The sequence below is a fragment of the Balaenoptera borealis genome, assembly GCF_965194805.1.
Source record: "Balaenoptera borealis genome assembly, chromosome: 9".
Taxonomy (NCBI): domain Eukaryota; kingdom Metazoa; phylum Chordata; class Mammalia; order Artiodactyla; family Balaenopteridae; genus Balaenoptera; species Balaenoptera borealis.
In genome coordinates this window covers 64865503-64888198 of record NC_138873.1, presented here as the reverse complement: position 1 = coordinate 64888198, position 22696 = coordinate 64865503, and the positions used below count along the sequence as shown (strand labels likewise).

At 37.7% G+C, this 22696-nt stretch overlaps 1 long non-coding RNA gene across 1 annotated transcript; it reads left to right on the top strand.

Moving 5' to 3' along the window:
• Window positions 1–407: 407 nt before the first annotated feature.
• On the top strand, window positions 408–22464 carry LOC309635321. The gene is made up of 2 exons (XR_014248763.1): window positions 408–8651; window positions 10809–22464. It is a non-coding gene; the product is annotated as an uncharacterized lncRNA (long non-coding RNA).
• The last annotated feature ends 232 nt before the right edge of the window (window positions 22465–22696 follow it).

Sequence of the window (22696 nt, the reverse complement as noted above, 5' to 3'; positions counted from 1 at the left end):
AAGGGAAAGCATGTTACAAATGAAAGTTTATGTCTCACTTTTTGCTAAATATATAATAGTTAAAAGGCTAAATGTGTATATACCAAACAGTGATGTTTGGGGCAGGATTAGAAAAAGCGTTCATGATTTGTTATGTACATTTCACAATGTTTGAAATAAAAACTATAAAAAATAGTAAAACAAATAACCATTAACAACAACAACAATAACAGAACCACCAAAGTAAAGCAGCACGTTAAGAGCACTGGCGTTTCTTTCTCCTGTGGGTAGTTCGGCACTTGCAGGCACACAGCTAACATCAGGTGCAGCAGGACCCAGGGGCTCGCTCCGGAGCGCTCATGAGGCAAGGAAAGGCAGCACCTTCCTCTTCATTTAATTTAAAGATCAACAAGATGCATGCAGCATATCGATAAGTGATTATGAGCTTTGAGCTTTCTATTGCTTTTGAGACCACGCACCCAAGATAGTAAATGTTTAAAATATTAGTGACTCGGTCAGCTATCCCTCGCTCGGTTCACAAGGGGATGAACACCCATTATAGCATCCCACCTCTTCAGAAATTGACTAGGCACGCTGTGCAAAGATTCGACTCTATGTCTCTTTCCAAGCCATCACACAACCTTGTCAGTGCAATTTTTTTTACACGTTCTCCTCACTCTTTATCTCAAAAAATTTCATCTTTCCTGTTCACTGCCATTTTTCGGAATACAAAAGCATGAGGAGCTAGCTCATTGAACTCCCTATGCCTTGATGTCAGGCAGGCCGTGGCTGCAAGCACCACCCTCCCCTCCAGACACTGCTTTCTCTCAGCTGCCTCAAAACAGGTCTAAACACCTGCTCACGGGCCCTGAACTGTTTACACGACACATCACAGCCTGTTTCCTATTTCATATGGGATGAGCAAACATAAGTTTACTTTCCAAACCAATCCGTAGTCACTCCATCGGTTACAAATATTCCTTATTTAGCCTGTGGTCCAAACTTTCTTTAGGTTAGAGTCAATTATGGAGCTTGACCATTGAGCTGGAGATTTGTTCTCAGCAGTGACAAGAAGAGGCAAAGCTCAGGTTTCTGAGAACAAACAGTTTAAAAACCTAGAAGATGCTCTAAACTATGTGACTTCTTTCCCTCACACATCAGTTACAACCAGAAAGATAATCTGATTTAGGGGGAAAGCTTAGAATGTACGAGCTAGGAAAAGGAGATCCAGTTTCATATTGGCCACTAACTGACTGTGTGCGTGAGTGTGTTTAAGTTACTTACAGACTCTGGACCTCAGATTCTTTATTTGTAGAGTCGTGGTATCAGATTGCTAAAGTCTCTTCCAGCTCCAGCCTTCCATCACGCTGGCTGCCTCTTCCTATCTCCATTTCTCTCTGCTTGCCTTTTGAGCTTTGGTGTCTTTTTTATTTTTGTCCTTTCCTCCACTCAAGGTTGTTTTTTAAATTGATATCTCCCGGAAATAAACGTGGGAGAGATTGGAAAAGGGAACCACAATCTCCAGAGAAACAGCCCTGTCTCCATACCAATGTACCAAACACTAACGTGAGAGGCACAGAAATGTCTTTGCCTTTGAGATTTCCCTGTTGAAAAACAGGGGAAAAAAAGAAACGCAAGTACTTTCACCTTTGCTCTAGAGTATTCTAATATTTTTCACAGATTTAGAGAGGCTGGTAGGATTTATAAAAGGTTTGGACTTCTTTCCTCCGAAAAAAAAAAAGCTCATAAAATCCTAAAGCCAATATTTTTTTTTCTCAGCAGTCTTTCATAAAACAGAGTCAATGCCTCACATGAATGCACGTACATAAAACAGAGAACAAACTGCAAGTGGACACAGGTATCTGGTGATTTCCGTGTTTTCCTTACTTGTTTGCTTAACTCAAACCACAACATGTGGTCATTTGGTTTTGTTTGACTTTATGATTATTGCAACTCTATAGACCCGGGAACAAACATTTATGACAAAAATCCTCACTCCCTGTGGCCAATGCCAAAATTTGTGCTCCCATTACTCTTGGTTTAAATATAGTTTTCAAGGTCTCTACTCTCATAGTTATGTATTTTTACATAACACAGAACAGCTCTATCTTGAATGGCCAAAAATACCTATGGGGAATCCTAAGGAAGTGTCCAAATAGAATTCTTTGTATTATCTCAGGTACCTGCGGCTGTGAGCTTAAATTGTGCAGGCTACAAAGGGAGTCATGTATCCTAAACAATCCTCCAGTGGCTTTCCAACTCTCTGCTGTCTAGTCAGTTGGTCTATCAGAAACATCAAAATGTATGCTTTTTATTGCCATCTCCTTTCAACTCGTCTTGCAAAGACATGCATCATTCTTGAGCCCAAGACCTCAGAATATCCTGAGAACATCACCTTGGGGCAGCTGTCCACTGATCTTCAGCTCTGATCTCTCCATCTCGATCCATCCCCATATATATATTGATAGCCTATGTCTACGGGCCAAGCGCTATTCTAAGTGCTAGGAAGATATAAAAGAATAAGAAGATGCATTCCTACTCTCAAGGATAGCAGAAGCTTTGGGGGAAGAAAAACATTCACATATATGGAACAATTAAGGACTGCTACGAGACAGTTTATAACCAATCCTAAATCAGGCAGTTCAGACAATAAATATGCTAAAAATTTGAAATTGTGAGAGATCAATAAAGAGCCTTTAATAATCTTTTCATTGATCCCAAGGGAGCCAAGCCTGAGGTAGAGAAAAATTGCAATGTTGGTAGTTGTATGTATCATTTAAGGGTACATCCCTTTCTGACTTACTATCTAGGTCATGTGAAATAGAATATTCAAATTCCATGCTTTCCTCTTCACATCAATCTCACCTCTCTTTTCCTCTCAGCCCTTCTCCTCCTCTCTCTCCCTGTCTCTCTCTTTCTCTCTGTCACTCTCAGCTTACAGAGATTTGCCTAGGGATATTTACATGATGTGTGCTAGGTTGGATCATAAGGATAGTACATCTTTTCAGAAACATAATTTAAAAAACTTGAATGCTTAACTCTTTTCATATTAAGGTCAGAATTTTTCTTTCATTTGCTTAAGGCTTTACTATCACATAGAGGACAACTTTCATAGTAAAACCATTTGAGGCATCACTACTGTGAGGTCCACATATGAAATGTGAGCCAAGCAGGGCTATTTGAAAAGCTGAATGGCTGGGAACAGAAAGGCAGGGAAAAGGTATCAGAGAGAGAGAGAAAAAAATGTTTGAGATAAGAAGAAAATGTGTATCTTAAAAGATGAGCTCCTCCTGTAGCAGAGTTAAGAAAGTTTATGCCAAAAAAGGCTGAGCTTTTCTTAGAGAAAAGAGACAGAGGAGAGAAAAAGTGGTGATTGCGAGTAGAGGTGATACAGGAAAGCGATCCTTTAAAAACAAACAGACCAGTAAAAAATTCAGAACGGTCTCCTACGTTGTGCAAAATGGGACTTTATAGCTCCTTCATGCTTATTTTATTATATCATATTTGTTCTCCATTTTTGTAAAAATAATCATTATCACCAGCTAGAAAGCAAATTATTCTGTTTTCACGTGTTTTGTATTTTGTTTGTGTTGTGTTTTTATAGTCAGTGAAAGAAATTCTATCCATCAGGACCCTGTGACACGTGAGCTTGCTAACTTTGTGTTGTAATGTTAGAGAAGAGTTGAATGGAGTGAGATGAATAAACGCACACATACAGTCCTTAATGCTACCTAATTTCTATTTTTTGCATCACAGCCAAATAAGGCAAAAGATATTGTTATTTCTAAAATCAAAGTAATACCAACTTTCCACTCACAGCATCATTACTTGTGCCACAAAATGAAGAGTGCTTTTGCTCTTGTCCTTGAACTTCATTTCAAGTATAGAGAAGCAAACAGTGTGGCAGCTCTGTTTAATTATTGTTATGTGTTTCCATAAAGAGCAATGAGTTATAGGACCATAGATTCCAGTAAAATGTGTATGAAAGTTCATAGTGGAGTATGCTGGCACCTGAGGAATTTGAACTTGATATCCAAAAACATGGTTACATAGGAGAGAAATAAAACCAAAGAAATGACTATTTCAAAAGGAATGTGACAGCTGATAAATATAAAACAAGCAATGAAGGGTATTATTTGGCTGGTGACTTTATCTTCAAGGTATATGCTAATAAATTAAATCTCACCTAAAATTTGATTTATTAAAGTCAAAACTACGAAGCTTCTGGAATGGCATGGATCTACTAGCCCAGATTTTTTTTTAAAATTCTGATAATTTAGAAGAAAAAGGTAAGAAAGTTTCTAAATTAACATTTAGAATACCTTGCAGAAACAAGTCCTTTAAGAGAAGTAGCTTTCATATATGAGAGAATATGAACATTTCATTTTTAACTTAAAATACAGACACCCACCTCACATTTCCATAGAAGAATCAAGGAGCCATTTGAAAAGCCACCTACATACATGCTCTACACTGAAATATACCCAGAGGAAAAAGAATTACAGAAGTTATAAAGTCAGATATTTTTCTTTTTCATCATTTCTGCCATCGGCAATAGCTTAGGGAGAAAGCCTTTAACTAGGATTAAAAATATCAAATGTTCTATTAGGTGACATTAAGTGTAATGGAATCTCAAGGCTGAATTAATTTTGTAGCTTCCCTTATCACTCCAAAGATTACTATCTCAATAACTGGCATCAATAGTCAACACAAGAAGACTTGAATAATTGGTGATCAATCAGGACAGCTGGGTGACCTCGTCCTTCCCAAATCTTAAAACCTTAGAGAGCTTGTTTAGAAAAGAGTAAATAGAAAAACATAGCTATGTTAGGTATGAATTTAATTCGCCTGTTTGAAAGTACAGTCTAACCTTGCATTTCAAATTTTCATTATACTATGCTAATAAGCACATGATAATTTTATGGGCTTGGTAGTTACTCATTTAGGAATGTTTCATATCGCTGAAAGTAATACATTTAACTACTAGTCAAACAACCTCATAAAATTCTCAGAGATAAGAGTTCATAAAACTTGGACAGCAGTAAGGGATGAAAAAAATGTCATCTTAATGCAATTCCAAGACAGGCATCATATTTCTCTATGAAATAGTTTCACATAGAAGACACTTTACATGGAAGAATCTAAATTAGGGTGAGTTCATCTTGGACCAGAAGCCCACCATTGAGAGGGGCTTCAACAAATTCTCTTCTCAAGACCGGCCCTCTATGAAAATAAAAATATTTACACATCTATTTAGTCAGTGACAAACAGAGAGGAAACCATCTGGCCATTTGAATCAGTGTAAATTGCCCAACCACTCTTGTGAAAAGAGGAAGCTAGACAAATTAAATGCTTGTTTTGGAGCTAAACAATTGTCCTAAACTGTAATCATAAAATCCACATTTGCAGTATCAAATAAACAAAAGCAAATCAGCAAAGAAAACTTGTTTTTGTGTAGTAATTGGCAGGAGGATTAGTATTTTACTGGATCCGATTTCCTAAACGTCCTCATTCCTGATAACAGCTTCAGCAGTGAGGTGACACACCAAAAAACATAAATTATCTAAAGCTGGAGATAAGCAGAGGCCATTTGGGGGTTCTGAGTACAATATAAATAGATGCAAAACAGTAGGAGAACCGGCCCATCCAAGCCCTCGAAGGATTAGCTGTGTGAGCTCTGACTCCTTTACCGTTGTGAGCTGTGATTTATCATCAGACAGTAACAGAGACTCAGCCTTATCTGTGATAATTCAATGGCTTAATGGCAGTACCTTTATCTGGAGGTCATAATTAAGCTTGTTTGATCAGGCTGAGAACAAGCACCTATGCTGCGCTTTTAGCCCTTACTGTTGCTTTTGGTGTCAGGGGTATAACATAATAAGAACATCACTGAGTATGGTATCAGTAATTTTGTTCAAGTGCTGTGACAAGTTATTACTTATCTATAAAACAGAATCCCCCAAATGGGAGGGAGAACAACACCTTCTAAATTTAGAAACTTCTGTATAATTTGGAGTTCAAGAATACTAGGTAACTTTGGTCTCAGGTGTTTGGACTTAAAACCAATTTGAATATAAACCTGAAAATGAAGAAATACTGTAACATTATCTTTAACTAATAAAAGCAAATGCTTATTAAAAGGAAAATGAACATTTACTGTATCCTACAGTTGAAACATCCTAACAACGCCAGTATCTCTTCAAAAGTAATAGACATCATAGGCATTCATTCAAATAGACAATAAAACCTCATTAATCTGAAATTACTGAATGGAACTTTCGTTTGATTTTGGAAAATGTCTGAACTATTCAATATTTTTGAATGAATTATATTTTTTTTACTTTAAAGTACTTAGCCTAATTTGAACTAGTTGTTATATATTTCTAAAAGAAGATCATGTCAGGCTTAAATTTAATAAGATGCGTTGAATTTAGCAGTGCCGTTTAGTCGCAAATGAGTGTGTTAAAACACACAGGAAGAATTTATTCTTTAACTTTGTTTAAAATATCACTTATGGTTATTTTACATACAGCGCTCTTTTCTTAAAAATGTGCACAGGTAAATTTTATCTAGCTTAGGTATAATTAATTACAAATTCTGAATTAAGGTATTATAAATCTGTGATATCTTTCAGCATCTGAGTTCAGGTTTATGTCACTGCTGAGTATTTTATAAAATTCAATAAAAGTTCCTTTATAAAGTATTTTCACATAAAACTGAATTGATTTGAAAAATACCTGGTTCTATCTCTTTTTATATGTAATATGGAGTTTTTTGGAAGTTCTCTCCTACCAATGTTGAACAAGTTCCTACAGACTAACAGATTCACAGCAAAGTCAGATCTTTTGGATTCAAGCCACAGTTCTGTCACACCCCATGTGATCTTGGGCAAGTTATTTAATCTCTCTAAGCTTCATTTTCCTCATGTAAAAGGAAGATAATAGTAACACCTGACGGAGGAGTTGTGAGGCTCCAATAAAATATTGGTGGGAAGTTTTTTGCAAATGCCCACCACACCATAATTCACACTGAATGCTAACTCTCCACTTATTCCTCCTCCTCTTCTGCCTGCTTCTCTTCTTCACCTAGCCAAGAACTTGAGGTTACTTTCTTTAAAAACAAGGACACTGGGAAATTTAGGAAAACTAGGTATTAAGAATGATCAAATAGATGAAGAAGTCAAGATGATAGTCAAAAGTCACAAATCAACTCAAATTCACTGTGTACTGATTCATAACCTATTTCAAAAGCTTGAGTACTTTTCTTTTGGTAGTCACAGATATTTTCTTTCTGCTGCCTGTAATTATATTTATAACCACCTGGAGTAAATTATCAGAAGGAAAGGTATGTGTACAGAGTATTATGCATATGTTAATATACATGCACATATGTGGACCAAATGTAGTCTTTTTTTTCACTAAATATTATAAGGAATTTTCCATGTCCTTAGCAAGAAAATCATTATTTATATGATCATTGAAATATATATATATACATACAATATATTATATATATAATACAAGGGGTTGTTTGAATGGTGGTGTATGCTTATTTGCCTTGAAACCTCTGTTCTTGCCAGACCCTAAGTAAAAGTTTCAGCATATAGCATCAGAGGATTTAGTCACCTTTGTTCTTAGTAAACAATTGAAGCATCAGAAATGCGGGGTTTTTTTAGCTTCATATTGCCAAACCTCAGGTCTTGTATGAGGATATGCCTCAGTGTTCCAAAGCATCTGAACAGCAGAGGAATCACTAAATGCCTGAGTTCTAAAGCAGAAGCTCTAAAGCATAATCTACAAAGTGGAGGAAAATCCTCACTCACTTCCAAGATGGGAAGTATTTTGTTAAATGCGCCCTGAATGGTGTGATATTCCTATTCTCCATCTAACCCCTTACTTGGAGAGACCAATAAAACCATGGAGGAACAAGAATTGAAATCACAGCCACGTTCTGGGTTATGCTTTTTTTTTTTTTTTCCCCAGGAGAAAGCCTTGAGTCAGGAATTCTTGGCGGTAAAAAAAAAAAAAAAAAAAAAAAAAAGGTAAAAAGGAAGATTCAGGTTGGACTCTTACCAGCTTTTCTACTATCACATTTTTACAGGTCATTTTAAGGTCATCTATTCCATCTACCAATCTAATAACCTGAATTTTTCTCTACAAACCCTACCAAGTTATTGTCCAACATGTGCTTTAATACTTCCACTGACATACAGCTTTCTATTTCATGAGGCAGGTCCTTCATTCTTTGGACACTATTGCTAAAAGTTTTTCCTAATGTATTTCTGCAAACATCAATTATGAATAATTGTTCTTCCTATTAGATTCACATTAGGCAATCCAATCCTCTAACATCCCTTTGAATATTTGAAATTTTATAGCACATCCCACATGATATTTTTCTAAAATCATAGGCACTATTTTGAAAGTCTATTCAAATTAAATCAGAATACTGGGGTGGGAGCCAGGCATTAGAATGTTTCAAAGATCCACTTTGAATTTGTGATCCACTTTGAATGTGATTACAATGTACAGCAATGTTTGAGAATCAGTGCCCTATAGCTTTGCCAACACATTAATAATGTCAGAATTTATAATTTTTAGTGATCTGATAGGTGAAAAAATGATAGGTGTTTTTAAAATTAGTATCTCTAATTATTAGTGAGGTTTACCATAGTTTCATGTTTATTGGCATTATAATGACTTCTGCAGTTGCCTCCTTGTATCACTTGACCAGATTTCTAATGGGTTGCTTTCTTTTACTTATTTATTTATTAGAATTTTTATATTTTATTGATATTGACTCTTTGTGTTATCTATGTTACAGATATTTTCTAGCTGTCACTTATCTTTAGATTTTTTTCTTTAAGTGGGGCATTTTGTTTGGTATTGTAGAATAAATGCAGATTTTTCATTGCTTGTACTCTTGGGACTTGTTTTAAAAAACTTCCCTACTTCCAAAGAAATTCACTTCTTCATGATGTTAAATTGGCCAGTTTATGAACATAATGTAATTCTCCATGTATTCAGGCCTTATATGGTGTGTTTTAATAGAATTTTGTTTGATTAATTGCCACATGTTTATTGTACCTTTTCTATTATATTATCTTTGATTATTGCTGGTGTAGGGGGATACTGCTGACTTTGGGCTACTTTTTTGAATCCAACAGTCTTGCTGAAGTATTTTATTGGTTTTAATAGCTTTTCTGTTTATTCCCTTTGGTTTCTCGGTAAACTACCACATTTTCTGGAAATAATGACAATATAATCTTTTCTATTCCATACTGGTTTTCATACTACCTTGGCCAGACCTTCCATAATATATTGTACAATAGTGGCGATACCAAGAATCCATGCCTTCTTCCAAACCTTAGATAATATTTCTAAAATTCCTTGTCATTTGCTTTGGGTTTTGTGGAGACAACTTTTATTAAGTTAAGGAATTTCTTGTCTGTTCCTGCTTTCTATAAGCCTAATTTCTATAAGCATAAACAAGTGCAGAAATGTTTCAAATGACTTTTCTGCATGTATGAAAAAGTATGTGATTTTTTTCCCATTAATGTGGTGAAAAATATTGGGAAATACTCGGCTATTTAATTACCCTTGCATTTCCAAGAAAAAAATTTACTGAATTATAATGTAGATCAGCTAATGTTAATTTAGAACTTTTGCATCTATATTTTGAAATTTGTCTATAATTTTGTTTTCATAGATAGTTTAGTATCAAGGTTATACATACATAATTAAATGAATTGGGCACTTTGCACAACTTAATATATGGATTTAATTTACAGGAGCATGTTGAGAAATAAATAGAATCTGCTCATTGACATTTTTTAAATACTTATTTATTTGGCTGCACTAGGTCTTAGTTGCAGCATGCAAGATCTAGTTCCCTGACCAGGGATCGAACCTGGGTCCCCTGCATTGGGAGTGTGGAGTCTTAACCACTGAACCACCAGGGAAGTCCCTGCTCATTGATATTTTGACAATATTTACCTGTAATACTCTCTAGGCCTAGAACTATTTGAGAAGGATGCCTTTTTATTACATTCAAATTTCTTTATTGGTTATCAATTTATTCATGTTTATTATTTTTTCTTGCACCAACTTGAGCATTTTATAATTTCTCCCACATTTACCCATATTTTCAATTTTATTGACATGTAATTCTACATAATATTTTTGTGTTTTACCTAAGGTTATTTCTCCTTTTTATTCAATATTTGGTCTATTAGTTCTGTTTAATGAGGTGCTTAGCATATTAACTCTGCTTCATGGGGCATTCCATGGAATTTTTAATGTCATTTTCATGATGTTGACCTTCTTTGTGAGGTGGATGATTCTTGGTTATGGGCTAATGTTCAGCCTAATCTTATCCTGGCCTTTGGCCAACACATAAATGGCACATGAAGGAGCACACCCACTGTCTAGGATACTGGAATTCCTTTGCTATGGCAGCTAGTTCTCAGGAACCCTGCAAAAAAGTTCTATCTGGGGCTTCCCTGGTGGCACAGTGGTTGAGAATCTGCCTGCCAGTGCAGGGGACACGGGTTCGAGCCCTGGTCTGGGAGGATCCCACATGCCGCGGAGCAGCTGGGCCCGTGAGCCACAATTACTGAGCCTGCGTGTCTGGAACCTGTGCTTCGCAACAAGAGAGGCCACGATAGTGAGAGGCCCGCGCACAGCGATGAAGAGTGGCCCCCACTTGCCACAACTAGAGAAAGCCCTTGCACAGAAACGAAGACCCAACACAGCCATAAATTAAAAATAAATAAATAAATAAATAAAAAAAAAAAAAAAAAAAAAAAGTTCTATCTGGTTTCTCAAAAGCTTTGAAAAGTGCTTGCAACAGAGGAGACACTCAATAAATATTTGTTGAGTGCATAAAGCATCAGTTTATCTTCTCTAACTTCACTAAATTCTGATTTCAAATGAGATGGCTGAAAATTTAGCCTCCATCATGCTTAGCACTTCTCTTTCACTGCATTTGCATCATGGGGCTGGAATCCAGACAAGTTCAAGTCATAAAGATCTATGCTGAGCCAAGGTATGGATTTTTGGCTGAACTAACATAAGAACAATTTTTAGACATGCACGTGTTTACCATGGAACTCAACTAAAGATGAATACTTGTCAAGTTCAAATCTAGAATCTCTCTCCCTCCACTCTACTTTTGGGTTCATGGGAAAAGTGTTGCAAACAGATTAAGAACCTTGGTGGAGTCTTCATGGATGGCATGTTGAAAATGGAGAAGCCTTGTTCCCACCCCGGTTGAATGGGACAGGGTGGCCTTCTCCATGTAGACTGGCATGGATGGCTACATAATTACTGTACTATGCGCTTATCACACAGATGTTTACATATGATTTTACAAATATTTGTCTATTTCTTTATAATAGGCAGGACAAAGAAATCTATGTAGCAGTAACTGTTTCTTGAAGTTGAAGGACACAGTTCTCGCCCAGTGAAAGTCAAAGAAGGTGATTTATGACAGCTCTCTTTCTTCATGGCAAAATTTAGAAAGGAATAAGAACAAAGTGCTCTGACACCTCTGAGAGAATCAAACACCCACAATTTACAAAATAAGTGCTTTAAGTGACCTATGACCAAAGTGACAGCCTCTTTAAAAGCAGATATAACTTGCCAAGATAGACAGAAAAGTTACGACCTGTTCAGAAGGATACAGGTCTCTAGCAGGAGGGGATGACACTTTTTGACACAAGCAACATCAAAGGCATTGCCCTAAAAAAAGACCAATTCGTTTTAGTTCTCTGGAACATATCTAAATACAAGCACAACGACTGATTGACACCAGACCCCTTATTTTACATCCAGTGGTCTCTGAAATTGTCTGGGTCAAAAATGGAAAAAGTAAATGTTGGGCTATGTAGTTGAGATATTGCTGGGGACACTGAGCTTGAGGATGGTCTCTCCAAAGATTTCTTTGAAACAATGTTTAGAAATGTTTTCATTGATGCTGATTCATTTAATACAGGTAACAGGCAAATCCATTCTACACATTCTGATTTGGTAACTACATGAACGGAAGAAGTGCCATTTGAAAAGGAGGAAGGGGAAGAAAGAGAAGCAGGAGGAAGTGGAGGGGGAGGAAGAGAAGGAGGAGGACAAAGGGAAAAAGAAGAAGAGGAACTGGAGGTGGAGGAGGAGAACGTCATGGTCACAATCAGTGTTAGAGCATCTGAATCCCTCTTGTGAATATCAAAAGTAGGAGACGAGCTCTTACTGTTTTGGGGGTCAATCTAGACAAATAAATTAAAATGTTAACATAAAATAAAGTCTAGCTAATGAATCTCCCTCTTTTATATTGTAAGTTTAGATCTTTTCATGTGAATAGTTGCAAAAAAAGAAAGTATGGTAATTATATTTGCTCTTAGTGTTTAAAGAAGACTAATTGCAAATGGTAAAATTGCTTTTCTGTACAGGCAAATTAGACTTTTAAAGAAAATTTTAATCATAAGAATATTATTTCATTATTCTCTTTAAACAAACAAATCGCAGTTTGGATTTGAGTCCTTGATTTTCTTCTGGTTATTATTGTGCTCTTTGAGACATGGCTTAAAGAAAAATCCTTCTCTTGACCAATGACTGAGTGTTTGTCAATCTTTTACTTTAAATGCCCATAAATAATATCAGTGTTATTTTTCATTATTTATTATTTTTATACTAGAAACATATTCAAGCATTTTTGTTTAAAAGTCTTGATCAATATAGAAATAATGAGAATAAAATACAAATGTCCCATTCATTTCATTTGTACTGATTCCCTATTCCCTCATCAGAGATCACTGCTATCAAAAGATTAAGTACTGAATGAACTAATTTACAAAACAGAAACAGACTCACAGACATAGAAGACAAATTTATGGTTACCAAACGGGAAAGTGGGGAGACGGATAAATTAGGAGTTTGTGATTAGCAGATACAAACTACTGTATGTAAAATAAACAACAGGGTACTTCTGTATAGCACAGGGAACTATATTCAATATCCTGTGATAAACCATAATGGAAAAGAATATATATATAATGGAATCACTTTGCTGTACACCAGAAGCTAACACAACATTGTAAATCAACTATACTTCAGTAAAAATTTTAAAAAGTAAAATAAAATTTTACAAAGATTAAGTACCATCTTCTAACCCTTATTCCTATGCACTCACACTCACACACACACTCACACACACCCATTGTCCTTTTGCTTATATTATTGGAAGTATACTGTACTAAGGCTTTATTTATTTTCTTAGTTGTCTTGAGATCTCTCCAAGTCAATATTTATAGGTCCACCTCCTTATTGTTTATCATTGCATATAATTAACACCATGGTATAGATGTACTATAACTTATACGACCACTCCCCTAAAAGCACAGTTTTATTTTATTTTTCCAATTTCAAGCAGTGCTGTAAAAAGCATTCTTGTACATTTATCTTTATGGGGCCATCATTCTGCTATTAACATTCACAGGAGAAGAAACCAAGGACATAGATTTTGATGAGAACATGGTCAAGTATGCTTTCTATTTTCATTTTATGAGAAAATGTAGGTACTTAAAAGAGTGAGTAGTTTATGTATTTTTAACTCACCAAAAAGCCTAAATATTAATTATTAAAAGTTACTAAGTTATTTGTGTTTCAAAATAAGTTTATATCCAACATTCAAAATGTAAATAATATTATATAGTATAATATATGGAGAGTGGTTTTAGGTCATTTTTAAGGTAACAGAACGCCAGATATTACCAAAGTTCGAATCATAGTATGCAAATATTTTGTTTTAGAAATGGTGACATCTAAGCACATCTTCAGGAATAGGATGAAAAGTAAACACTACGTTTTGAGCCGGGGAGTGAGGGATCAGAGTGATATTTATGGAGTTCCTATTATGTGGCAAGACCGTGAATTCTTAATCTTCATATAAACTTTTGAAGTAGATGTTTTTATTTCACTTCATACCTGTGCCTATGGTTCACAATTAAATATTCTAATATTCTTTTTTTTTTTTAATGTCAAGAGTCCCTGTTGTATTACAGGAAAGTAAGTATACTTATATCAGCTGAAATTTTAAATCTCCTTCCAACTTTATATCAATCCATTAAATCTAGATTCTTAGAGAGTGTTTACTCAGTCAGTCCATACTCTTCTAACCAATCTGCAAAGTGATATGAAACAGCTAAGAAATGTCTTATGAAAATCAAGATATACTTTGCACATAGAATTCTCCTGACTTACCTGTCTAAAAACTCAATGACAAAGTGAAGCAAGGCTCTTTCACATGACTTTGTATAACTGGGCACGTGGTAGTTCCTTTTTCTTGTCTTAAAGACTCAAATTTATTTTCTAATTTTACCTAAGGTTGTCAGTGGCATGGTTTCTGAATTCTGCTTCTGCCGTCTCTTTGAATATTAAGAAGGAATTTGGTGTCTCTCTCAACTGGCAGTGTCTTGTTCCCTATGACATTTCGAAGAGTGGAGGTAAGGTTTTTGCAATCACAGTTACAAATAAAAGCACTTAGAGGGCAGGATCTTTATCTTTTTTTCTCCCAGCTGCATGAACATATGCACAGAACAGGGCTGGTACTTGGTAGGCACTCAATAACTGTTTCCTGAATCAATGAATGAATGGTTACAACTAAACTGGAATTTAATTTGTTTCTGCCTAAAGACATGAATTTAAAATATTTAAGTGCTGTCTTACTATCATGCATAATAGTTTTCTTTCCTGTTCTGAATTTAAATTTACTCTTAACACTGTCTGTTTTACTCTTTCACGTTTGAAGATTCTCTTTTGTAGAAAAGACATGGCACAGACATTAAGGCAAAAACGAAATCATGTGAGAGCTTTCAGAATGACAACCCTGTTTGCCTTCTTAGGTGTTCCTCCCAGGAAAGGTTTCTCGACTCCATAGCTGCATGTGACTGCTTATTCCAAGTAGGTTTTTATCCCTGCTGAGTTCAGTGTCAGAGAACAGGCCAGGGCCATTTATTTCACAGACTGGCAGGAAAGTGCAAAGTTACACTTCCCCTGCTGACTCTTGCCTTACCTTTAAACTAGAGAGTTCCTGCAGCCATGAACACAGGTGCACCTCTCCCAGGTAAGGTGACCCTAGAGGAAAATATGCAGTGGTCTTTCAGGACTCCTCCCTTCCTGTCATGCCCCACAGAAATACTTCCTGTCACTCCAGATTTCCAGTCCTTGAAAAACGCCTTCAGAACCACACAGAAGGATTGGAAGACATCCAATGGGGGGAAAAAAAAAGTTTAAATCTGGGAGAATCTTAGCAGTCAGGAAACTAGGACCAGACAGACCTTTTATTTGTCTAATTATGAGTGATTAATTAAGCCTATTACTCTTCCAAGCTTAAGGTATGTGATACATTAAAAAAAATTAGAGAAGATATATTCATAACTTTTCTCTCACAAACTCATGAACATATACACACATATACACACAGCACTTTATCAGGAGATTTCTGTTTTTACCTCTTCTGAAGGCAGGTCTTTTTAATCTATATCGATGGGGCAGTAGAGAGAATTTTGAAAGAAGACTGGAAAGTCTTCATTGATTTTACATTAGAGAGGCAGATACATCAAACAGCTAGGTGGGGAGAGAGAGAGAAGATCCTGCTCAGGCTGGGTCTGCAGATGGTTCCAGGGCAGAACCAGTGTTGGGGGGTTGGGGTCCAGCCGAAGGGAGACTTCAAGGAGATAAGTCGGTCATGAATGGAATTCCTGTCTGGTACCTCCTAGATCTCGCTGTAAAATGCTCAAAGTGTTTTAAAACTCCTTTAACCATGGGATAATATTAAGGTTTATATAAATTTGTTTTCTTAATCTAAAACAATAAATGACAATCTGCCTGGACTGGATAGAGGTGGGTGTTGTTGTCTAACTTATAAAAGGAAAAGCGAAGACTTCCACTCCAGCCGAAATAGAACAGCAGGGAACAGATTTATGTTTCTACTGAAGCAAACCCCCAAAACGGAAACTATATGAAACAATGGATTTCGAGACACTGGACATCAGGCTACAAAGGAACAGTGATCTCTGAGAGATGGAAATAAGTGAGGTGAACCCTACGATTACCCCAGCTTTCTGCTTTAGAAAGTTCCAGGTTGCCGTTCAGGGAGGGGAATGCAGGCAGAGCCTGGCAGACTCCCTGAGTTGAAGAGACCAAGCTGAGAGTCTGGAGACCACGCAACCAGACAGAGTTGGTGGATAAGAGAGTGCTGCACGGGAGAAAATTCTGGAGATCTAAACAGGGGCATTCTTGATTACTCGACACGGTATTAATACACCTGAGTAAGGAAACTCCCCAATACCAGAGAAAGAAACACACAAAAAGATTGGAGAGCACAGTACGTGGTGCTCATACAAACTTGGTGTTGTCTTTTAATCTTCCTACTAGCTTTAGAAGTGGTTGATCTACTACCCTTACTGTATATTTGCCTTTACCTATGAGATTTTTCCTTTTGCAATTTTCATATTTCTAGTTGTAGAGTTTTCTTTTCCACTTAGAGAAGTCCCTTTAACATTTCTTGTAAAGCTGGTTTGGTGGTGCTGAGCTCTTTGAGCTTTTGCTTGTCTGTAAAACTTTTGATCTCTCCTTCAAATCTGAATGAGAGCCTTGCCAGGTAGAGTATTCTTGGTTGTAGGTTTTTCCCTTTCATCACTTTAAAATAATCACGCCACTCACTTCTGGTCTGCAAAGTTTCTGCTGAAAAGTCACCTGAGAATCTTATGGGAGTTCCCTTGTGTGCAGCTTGTTGCTTTTCCTTTGCTGCTTTTAATATTCTCTCTTTATTTTTAATTTTTGCCATTTTAATTACAGTGTGTTTTGGATTGATCCTTTCCTGAACTCTCTGTGCTGCCTGGACCTGGATGTCTGTTTCCTTTCCCAAGTTAGGGAAGTTTTCAGCGGTTATGTATTTAAATTTGTTCTCTGCCCCTTTCTCTCTTCTCCTTCTGGAATCCTATAATGTAAATATTTGTATACTTGATGGCTGAGTCTGATGACTGGCTGCAAGACTCCAGAGGTCTTGGGGCTAGTATTCGCCCACTGGATGCTGGGGGCAGGTCCTGGACCCTCTGGTGGGTGGGGCTGCGTCTCAGGGTGGCTGGGGGTCAGGGGATTCTGTGGCCTCCAACCCGCTGGTGGATGGGCCTGTGTGCCTGCCCAGGTGGCCACTTGACCTGGGATGCCCCAGGACTGGTGTAGACTGGCTGGTGAACAGGGCAGGTAGGGTCCAGGCATTAATAACCTAGAGAGAGGATTCCAAAATGGCACTTGCGAGCACCAGTGTCCGCATGGTAGGATGAGCTCCCTGAAATGGCTGCTTCCAGTGTCTATGTCCTCAGGGTGAGTCCTAATTGCCTCCCGCTTCTCAGGGAAACATTCCAAGATCAGCAAGTGGGTCTGACCCAGGCTTTGCTCAGATTACTGCTTCTGCCCTGGGTCCTGGAAAGTGTGAGTTTTTGTGTGAGCCCTTGAGGAGTGGAGACTCTATTTCCCACAGCTCTCTGTCTCCCCCAAAGTAAGCACCACTGGCCTTCAGAACCAAACGTTCTAGGCTTTCACCTTCCTGGTGCAGGACTCCTGGGCTGGGGAGCCCAATGTGGGGCTCAGACCCTTCACTCCTTGCGGAGAACATCCGCGATTGTAATTATCCTCCTCTTTGGGGGCCGTCTACCTAACGGTATGGATTTTGACAATACCATGTCTCCCCCCGCCCCATACCCATCCCATTGTGGTTCCTTCTTTATATCTTTAGTCATAGAAGATCTTTTCTGCTAGTCTTCACATTGTTCTCATTGATAGTTGCTCTGTAAATAGTTACAATTTTGGTGTGCCCTGGGATGAGGTGAGCACAGGGTCTTCCTACTCTAACATCTTGGCCACCTTTATGTGTTTCCATTTTAATGAAATTCTAGAAAATGCAAATTAATCAGAGTAACATCAGATCAGAAGTTGCCTGGGGTGGGAGGATAGGTGGGATTTTGGAGTGATTACGAAGGTACATGGGGAAAAGTTTGGAGTAATGCAATGTTTATTATTTCTATAGGTACAATTTATTGTATGCAAATTATGCACTAATTCAACTGCTTTTAAACAAAATTTTTTAAATTTTAAAAGAAGAAGGAGGAAGAAGAAGAGAAGAAGGAGAAAAGACCTTAAAAAATACTCCTAACTCTGTAAGATAAAGGATAGAATGTCTGGCATTATGTTTTCCAAATCCCAGATGGTCTTCACTTTTGCTACACACAGAGCTATCTGATCCCTCACTCCCATATTGTTAGTGGGTCCTGCAAGCTACTAAATCCTCTATGAAGTTTTACCCCGTAAAATTATAATAGCCTGGTCTTCTAATTATAACAGCCTCTTCTAGATGGTGCACATTAGTCTAGCATTTTTGTATATAAATTATTCTTACGAATGGGGGCTATGATAAAGAAGCAAATTCCAATCAACATACCTTACACATTCTGATTTTCTTTAGATAACATCAAAAATGCAGTTCTCAGAAGAAAGTGGCCCAGAAGAATATTGTTATGGGAATAGCAAATATAAAATAAGGAAAACCATATATACTATTTAGACACTGATGCAAGTGTAAATGAATCTTGAACAATGGACAAAAGACAAAAGCTTAAACACATTTTCTTTCATTCTTTGGTTGCTATGAAATGTTATCAAAATATTATAGTTTAAACAGAGGGAAGTTAGTTTATTTGTGTCCACTTCATAGTAACATCCTCTTCAAACCTAAAATTGTATTTTGTTTCTATGGCAAGTTTGTATCATTGTTTAAAGAAATTATTCTTAAGATCACAAGTTGAGAAAAATTAAAAACCATGATGTGAAGTTGCAATAAAATATGTAGATATATGCTGAATACTGTGCATTTCACAGATTCCTTGGCAATCTTCTGATGTTAAAATTTCTTCAGAAATAAATGCAGATGGCCAAATTTTATCAAAGAATTTGTGCATTTCTCTTTCATACAAAAGTTTGTAAATACTGTTTTACATCTCACAATAACACTGTATACATCTAAGGTCAAGGAAGAACCTGATCTCATCTCATTTAACCTGAAAATCCTTGTGCTTTCTTGATGTTTCATCACATTTGGGAAGAATTACAGATGAGCAAGTATTTGATGGAGCACAGAACCTACTTTTAACATCTAAATTTTATTCTTAAAAATACGATTTTAAGTACAATAAAGTGTCAATTTGACATTAAAGGCTAGTTTTCATGCAAATAGGGGTAAGATAACATCAGTTTTTCTGTATGGCATCAAGAGGGGTAGACAGTGGAAGAATATGGCCACGAAGTGCTATGGAGTGAAGTTTTGGCAGGAACACCAAAGAAAGTGGCAGACTGTACTTTCAGGTATGCTCACAGCTCTATTTCCCAACCCACATGCTCTCATGCAATGACACCTTGACATTGCCCATCAAAGAGTGGAGTCTATTTCTCCACTTCATGGAACATGGTGGGTCCTGTGACTTCTTTGACAGATAGAAATAATTGTAGAAATAATGATGTGCCAGTTCCAGGCTTTGACCTTATCTTGCCTGGGAGCTTCAGCTTCCTTTCTCTTGGAAGCCATGTGCCATGTAACAAGTAGCACTACCAAAGAGCACCAGGCTATAAAAAGCCCAAGTCAGACAACCAACAGAATGGGAGAAAATATTTGCAGATGATTAGACCAAAAAGAGATTAGTCTCCAAATTTTATAAACAGCTCATGTGGCTCAATATCAAAAAACCAAAAACCCAGTCAAAAAATGGGCAGAAGACCTAAATAGACATTTCTCCAAAGAAGACATACAGATGGCCAAGAGGCACATGAAAAGATGTTCAACATCGCTAATTATTAGAGAAATGCAAATCAAAACTACAGTGAGATTCCCCTCACACCAGTCAGAATGGCCATCACCAAAAAATCTACAAACAGTAGATGCTGGTGAGGGTGTGGAGAGAAGAGAACCCTCCTACACTGTTGATGGGAATGTAAATTGGTACAGCCGCTATGGAGAACAGTATGGAGGTTCCTTAAAAAACTAAAAATAGAGCTACCATATGATCCAGAAATCCCACTCCTGGGCATATATCCAGAGAAAAACATGGTTTGCAAGGATTCATGCACCCCAACGTCCATTGCAGCACTATTTACAATAGCCAAGACATGGAAGCAACCTAAATGTCCATCAACAGATGAATGGATAAAGAAGTTGTGGTACATATATACAGTGGAATATTACTCAGTCATTAAAAAGAATGAAATAATGTCATTTGCAGCAACATGGATGGACTTAGAGATTATTATACTAAGTGAAGTAAGTCAGACAGAGAAAGATAAATATCATGGTATCACTTACATGCGAAATCTTTTAAAAAATGATACAAATGAACTTATTTACAGAACAGAAACAGACTCACAGACTTAAGAGAACAAATTTATAGTTACCAGGGGGAAAGCGTTGAGGGGAGAGACAGATTGGGAGTTTGGGATTGACATGTACTCCTACTATATTTAAAATAGATAACCAACAAGGACCTACTGTATAGCACTGGGAACTCTGCTCAATATTCTGTAATAACCCAAATGGGAGAAGAATTTGAAAAAGAATAGATACAGGTATGTGTATGACTGAATCAGTTTGCTGTACACCTGAAACTAACACAACATTGTAGATCAACTATACTTCAATTAAAAAAACAAAAATAAAATAAAAAATAAAATGCTTAGACCATAAAAAAAAGGTACAACAGTAAGAGACTTTGTTGAGAATTCAGGAAGATTTAAGAGTCTCCTCAAAGATTCTCTAGGAAATAAACAGTGAGGCTTCTAAGAATCTTGAGGATAAGGCTTTTAGATACTCAGCCAGATGAAAGGATCTTTATGGATCCTAAGTGTGTTGTCCAACAGCACCCTGACTCTCGAGGTAAAGGAACCTGCATCTAAGAGATGGACAGATCTGGCTTTTGTCTAATAGAGTAAACGCCGATGTAGTTTATAGGCAACTCATAGTTTGTAAGAGAATTTTACTTGTTAGCTTGGATTGAAAAAGGCAGTTCAGTATAAAGAAAGACCTCTGGGTCCCCAGTCTTCAAGGGCTGGAAGCAGGGTGAGAAAACAACACAACTGCAAACATAGAGCAAAAGCCCAGAGAGCAGAGTCTAGATCCACAGAGAATGTCTCCCAGGGAGCGGAATCAGAGCCTGTGTCAGGGAAAAGCCAACATGTGCCTGGCTAGATCTCAGAAATTCTTTAGGACAATGATGCTATGTACATGTCATCTCACACTCCTCCACTTTGGGCGCTGGACCATTCATTACTTTATCCTACTCTTACATCGGCATTGCATGTTGGGTGCGAGGAAGGCAGATAACTTGCTCCTCAGTTCACAGGTCTCAAATTGAGGGTAACAACACTTGAGAAACCTCTACCACACCTGGACCTGATTTAGATGGTGAGCTCCTGGATTCTGAGCTACTGTCATGCTAGAATGAGAACATATGGGCCTTGAGCTGGGCAGGGGTGTATTTTGCATGTGGGAGAGGCGTGAAGTGTAATGGCCAGGGGCAGACTGGTAGGTAGTCTCTCTCCCTAAATGCAAGCTGCTTCTCATATCAAGAGTTGGAATCTAATGTCCCGCTTTTTGAATATGATAGCCTAATCCCAGTGGCTTAATTGACTAATAGAGGATAGTGGAAATGACATTCTGGGGCTCCTGAGGCTAGAACAGAAGAAGCTTTTCAGTGCTACTTGAGCCTCTTGGAATCAGCCCCACATGGCATCACGTGGATCAGAGACAAACCTCCCACCCAAGCTCTTCCTAAGTTCCTGATGTACAAAGCTGGGAGCAAAGGACAATGGTTGTTACAATATACTATATAATATAATACATATAATATATATAATAATCATATATTATATGTAATGGTTATAATCCCTCCCAGAACCTAGGAGCCATGCTATTGGGAGCCCCAAAGCCACATCCAAAATCCACGTGTATGTGTTCCCGTCAAGACCCTGGAGGAGCCCTCTACCAACAGCCAGCCTAAACCGCCAGTCCTGGGAGATGTGGGGGAGCCATCTTGGATATGCAACCCAGCTGGAACTTCAGATGACTGTAGCTTCAGTCCCCATCTGCCTGCGACATGAGAGACCCTGAGTGAGAGATAAGAATACATTGTTTTAAGTCGCTGAGGTTTGGGATAGTGTCTCCCACAACAGTAGGTAGCCTATACAAAAAGGTTTTTGTTTTGTCAGAAGAAAGGAATTGTTACTTCAGAGATGTGGCAGAGATATCCACCTCTCAAATTATAACAGACCCTGGAGATCACCCCACGTTCCTCCACTCCCTTTGCTTAACATCATTGACTAAGGAGAAAAATCCTTTGCTCCTTAGAGTGTGGAAGACAACACTCTCTTGGGCCGCAAAAAAAAAAAAGAAGGGGCTTCCCTGGTGGCACAGTGATTAAGAATCTGCCCGCCAATGCAGGGGACACAGGTTCAAGCCCTGGTCCGGGAAGATCCCACATGACGCGGAGCAACTAAGTTCGTGTGCCACAACTAATGAGCCTGTGCTATAGAGCCCGCAAGCCACAACTACTGAAGTCCGTGCACCTAGAGCCCATGCTCTGCAACAAGAGAAGCCACCGCAATGAGAAGTCCTCGCACCGCAA